Here is a 6,000-nt window from a genome sequence, read left to right on the forward strand (position 1 = left end):
TGCGCGAAATTACCTCACGCACTAATAGGGGAAAAGTTTACCAAAAGTACAAATCAGCTGATCGAGCTCTTCGACGCCATGTTGTTTGACCGAGCACGCGAAGCGAAACGATCGTGTTGAGCTGTTTTTCCTTAATTCTTGTATCCTGTGATTGCAACTAAAAACGCAATCAATCAAATCGTAATTACAGCGGAACTAAATCACACGTCGATCGCCTCGCACGTGCCAGCCGGTGGATCGAGGTTGAATAACCTATTTAACCGAGGCAGGTGGTGAGCGCAGAAATTTTAGTACTTGGAACTAGGAACTAGGTTTAGGTGATTAAGCGATAGGCTCGTAAAGCAATGGCGCTATAAAACGGCCGGTTCATTGGGTTCGCATGGACCGGGGAATTTCCTCCAACGGAGTTTGTGTGGGTGCCGAGAATCGCGATGGGCTGGGTTGGTGGTTCGGCCGTAGGTTCCGCAGGTACCCGAAAGCTACATAACAAGCCTTCATTAATGGTTTCTCATCGGTATCGCGAGGCCTCCTTGGAAGCGGCGCTCGTAACCGTAGCTTCCCTTACACAGAGCTTCCAGGATCACCACGGCCAGCGACGGCGGATCGCATCGTCGAATTCATTAGACAAGATTAAACGCGGGGTCGTCGGGGGATGTTTACCCGGAAGCCATCTCACGGATCAGAAACGTGGGAAAACACTGGGAAGAAACAGAGAGAGAGAGAGAGAGAGGAGTGGAGAACATTTGTCATAGCTTGCGAGAACGCCGGGGGATGAGGGCGTGCTAAGTTCAAGTGTAAGGAGTGGCGGGTGTCTTAAGCGCACCTGATTCCGGGGGCCAACTCACTCACTCACTCACTCACTCACTCACTCACTCGCTCGCTCGCTCGCTCTTTTCCACCCCTGAAAAGAGGGTGACCGGGCGAATGGAGTGCCGAAGAAGGAGGAGAACCAGCCGGGCTCTCGAAGACGCGAGAAGACGAGAGAGCTGAGCGTGAAAGTCACTCCGCAGAAATTCCCCGCGGAGCGATTCAATCTTTCGAGCTTTTTGTGGGGGCTATCAATGTCTCTCTGACTCCCCTGCTATTCGCAGCCTCTCTTTCTCTTTCTCTTTCAGCGAACTGCAAAATAAAATCACCGTGCCCAACGTCTCGTCATCCCGCAGGAGTCGAGGCGACTCGACTCACCCATCCTCTACCTTTTTTTATCTCGTCCTTTCCGCCCTTGAGGATATCCCAATCCGCGGAATCGCTTCCAAGGAAACTTGCCTTTCCATCGAAACCAGCCTCATCGACTAGCCTCAAAAATATCGTCCCCCCTCGCCTTCCACGAGATTTCACACCCATTTCACACGTACCCTGGAATCGCTGTAACTAATTCCTTCGGGCGTTACGAAAAAGGTGAATCGCGTTAGGCCGGGACAGATAATTATTTATCGCACCCTGCAGCAGTCCAAGTCGGCAATATGTATATTTTGGAAAAAAAATTACGGACCGTTGGTTCTTTCTCTTTGTTATGTACTCTATTCTCCTTTATACATTCACTCGTCCGTTCCGTACATACGTTGTAGGTACGTGTATCAAGAACCCTCTCAAGAGGTTCGAGGTTCGGTAAACTCGCTTGAAAAATGACAATTCTCCTTCAGCGTAGTCAAATATCCCTCCTTCAATATTGTTCATCTCGTCATCCTTGCTCGATCCTTTTTATGACAATATCTCGTAGTCCGTCGACGTCGATTCTTCTTCGTTTTCATATTTCCCTTCCGTAAAAATCCCCTTTCGAGGCGTTCCCCTGAAATTTTTCCTTCCACCGCTGTTGACACAATTATTATCTCTTCATTGTGACAATTAGGAGAGCGTAAATCGCGTACGTGTCTTACCGATTTTCTTAATTCTGTGATTTTTTTCTAGTACATGAAAAAACGTTAGCTGAATATTTTTTTACGTGACAATATCGGCAGTTTCAAGGGTAAAAATCACTCCCTTAAAAATAGTACGTGCAACCCGTTCAAGTTACAAAAACACCGCTTACGTTATTTTACGTTGATGAGTGCAGATCATTATCCATAAATTCTTTAGATAAATCTATTCCAGTGGGTAAATTTTTTGAGTGTTTTTCACGTCATAAACGGTCAAATTGGCGCGGAGATAAACGAGCGCGAATACTTTCTTCCGATGTATTACAACATGTCGTAGAATATAAAAAATCGGTGAGTTTACCCTTCGGGAATTTTTCCGTCGCGGTTTATATCGGAGTAAAGAAAGAGAGAGAGAGCCATCGAAACGGCCGGACGAAGTAGAGAATAAAAAAAAATAAAAATTGAGCGGGACGTGTGTGAATCCGCAAAAAGTGAATCGTTATCCCTGCTCTCCGATAGAAAGAATCTCAACTCAAGTTTTATTTATACAACGAAACGAGGTAGACACAGAGAGGGTGAAGAGAAGTAGAAGCTCGCGGTGCAGAGGGCGGCAAAAGGACGAGAGGACTCGGTTGCGGGACAATGGCGACGGCGGATTTTCCCATATCCGGCGGAGTCGCGCAATCTATTCCGGAACGATTTGCCGTCGAGAGTTTTTGGGGGTCTAAGGGCGCGGAGGTGCGGATAGTCCCGGGGGTTGCCGCCAGAAGTCGGCGGTGGCAGCGGATCCTGGAGGATGAATAGCTGAAGGGTCGGTCGAGCGCGTGACACGAAAAGGGCGGCTCACGTAGCCGACCTTTCCTCTTTCCGTGTAGAACGCCCGCCGGAAACCCGATGCTTCCCGGCTCTTTACGTTCCGGTGAATATATCCGACGGTGAGCTCGATCGCGAGCTCGCCGGATACCGACGCGACTAATATGCTAATACCGGCGATATACGCTCCCGCGAAATTTCCCGATCTAGTCGAACGGTGGTTACGTACCTGCACACTTCGGTTTCTTTCCAAAGGGAAGTTACAGGCGCGGGATATAAACCCGTGGGACCCCGAAACGCCGTCGTTTATTCCCAGGGAATCAGAGCTCGCGAACCATCCAGCCACGTATCTCTTTTCCGGATTCTCCTACACAGCGATTCTGCCGCACGATGATTTTCTAAGACTTGGATTATATACTTTTAGTGCATCGCGAAATCGCGGGGTAAACGGAACCGGCTATGTTTAAGGAAACGCCGCGGAGAATGAGAATGAGAGAGAGAAAGTACGTTTATCCGATTCTGGAGTGAGTCTCTCTAATAACCGCAGGCAAAAAGTCTGGGAATTTCGAAAATAAGACTGAAATTTTTAATCTGTCGAAGAGATAAGCTCGTTCTTGTACAAAGTACGATCGATGTTGAAAAAAAAAGAATTGCACTTAAAATTTTGTTTCATCGCACCACTTCGTATATGTATTCTATGTATATCACTTAATACCAAACCTTCCTCGGTTTTTTTCTCATGGAAAATTGCAGACTGTTTAGGTAAAACTAAAGATGTTAGTATTAATGTTTAAAAAAATTGTCATTATTCAGGAGGATATTTTTTGTAAGTTTAGCGGAGAAATGCTACTTTCAGGCCTGGAAAAGTCACGAAATATCAGATTCAAAAAAGCGTACGAACCCTGAATACGCATCGTGGAAAACAAATCGCATAATGCGCACAGTAAGCGTGAATAAAGTTAAATAAAGTGAAAACAACAATGAAGAGAAAATTAATAATAAAACAAAAATAAAAATAAGGTTAATGCAAACAGAGAGAGAGAGAAGCGGCGAGCTTGGAAGGGGGTGATAAATGGGCGCAGGCGAGATCTGACATTGATTCAGTCCATACAGAAGCTTCCATTTAGTTCTGGGCCGCGGCCCTTTGCTCTCCCTCTTGGTCTTCGGGTTTTCTTGGTCTACCTTTGAGGTGCTTCACCGGGGTGTGCCGAGCGTGTCTGGGTATAAACGTGCTGCGAAGGAACGGCTGACGGACGCGCGATGAGCTGCCCGTTTGTTGGGTCTCATTTCTCTCCGCTCACCCAACCAACCAACCAACCAACCACCCCCGACTTTCTTGTCCCATCGATCAGCCCTTCGTCGATCCAGGTTGTAACCATTAGTCGACTAGATTTTTATCATATTTTCTTTTTTCATCGCAAAAAGGACGATCTGTCGTACAATTTAACGGTCAAGGTCTCGTGGGGTTTTTGTAGGTTTGAGGAGAAGAGGCGTCAGTGAAACTCTGAACTTTGTTTTACGCGCGTACGAATTTAACTGTCTGCAGTAATGGTTCGTAAAACGATTACCTAGTCTTTTATTCTCCATTCGTTGGAACCGATTGCATGTTTCGGTAAGTTCTTGGATATTTGGTCGAAGCATGTCAAAATTTGGTGATCTTGAAAAAAGCTCCCTGAGAACGATTTTATACCGTATAAAAATTTGCAAATAACTCCACAACTTTCCATGGTAGGCCTGTAGAAAACAAGGGTTGATATTCGATTGAACATCAAACTATGCCGCTTATTTTGCAAAAAAAAAAAAAAAAAAAAGTTGAGCTGATAAAAAATATATTTCTGAAATTAATATTCTTGCCAAGTCATACAAAACTCATATTCGTTGATAATTTGTCTGATTATTTTCAATTGCAAGCAGGCGGGTTGCAGGCGAGTTGCTAAATTTTGTTCTCTTAAACTACCAGAATACTAGCTACGCGGAGTTACTTCGATTTTTATTTTATTTCCTTTATTTTGGAAATTAGTACAAGGCGAGAAGCTTTTTGAATTTCACGTCAATGAAAAAAAGTTTGGAAATTCACTGACGTACTGGGTCACCTTGATCAAAAACAATGCGGTTTTTTGCTCTTCGAGTGGTTGAAAAATGAGCGTAAAAAACATGGAATGAAATCCTTTCCTTTCAACCCTAACATAACTTTGACGTTGAAAAATCGTTTGGAAAGAATTTTTTTTTTCCTCTCTCGAGTGTTTACAGCATCTCGAATACATCACCGTACACTAACGATAATATATCTGTTTTTATCTCGGTTTTCCGTATATCTAGCGCTAACTCCCGGCGAGCTCGAAAATGCAGTGTGTGTTTATAAAAAGAAAAGGAAATGGCCGTAGCGCGAGGGAAGATATAAAAATGGGAATGCTCCAAGTCGAAAATGCGGCACATGTACGGAGTTATCATTGTTCGTCTCTGTATCTCGTTCCTCGACGCTACCAGCGAGTCTCTTCTTCCGTGTGTTCAGCACACCGCGAGGATGCGATGCATAGCGGCTTCAGCCTGGATTCAACTCTTATTCTCCTACTTTTCTCTTCACTACCGCTGCAGTTTATTCACCGCTAATGGATATTGCCGGTGTCGGTGAGTTCCTCCGGGTGGAAAATTTCCGCGACAATGATAATAGAACGGAAAACGGCGCGCCGTGCCGCGGGATGCTGACCGTACGCGGGCTGCGGCCGCGGCAATTATCCCCCGAACACGGGGGTGAAATCCGTTTATTTTGGTGATCGAGACTCGCCGGTCGCTCGGCGATCCCCGCCCTTTGATACGGGATTTCAAGTACCGGGATCGCGGCCCTTGTAAAGGTCCGCCAGGGTCTCGAGCACCCGGTATATTAAGCTAATTGCTTTCTCATTAGCGGCATTTGCCCTCGGCCTGAAAACTCGCGTGTCAACTCGTCGACGGTCATAAACGCGCGCCACTATTCAGTCTCAAGCATCCATATAATACGACCGAAACGCTGGATCCGGTTCGAGGGAGATTCCACCCCACCTTTCTGACCATCCTCCCCGTACATGTACCAAGTCCTTTCAAGTCTCTCGGATCCTCGAGTCGTCGGTAACGAGTTGTGACCGATCGCCCTGCGGAGTCAGAGGACTGTTTGTAGTGGCTGAAACTTTGAACCGCGGGGCATCATATAATGCGGAAAAGTGTATCGGTCAACATCTTGCCGACTTCTGAACTCTCCGAGGCACCACTCGAGGTATCAATAACTTCCCTCGCGAGTATCGAGCTTTGTTTATTGCTTCTCGGTTTCATAAAAATCTTTGCAAATTTTTATTTT

Source organism: Neodiprion pinetum, chromosome 7 (assembly GCF_021155775.2).
Source record: "Neodiprion pinetum isolate iyNeoPine1 chromosome 7, iyNeoPine1.2, whole genome shotgun sequence".
Classification (NCBI taxonomy): domain Eukaryota; kingdom Metazoa; phylum Arthropoda; class Insecta; order Hymenoptera; family Diprionidae; genus Neodiprion; species Neodiprion pinetum.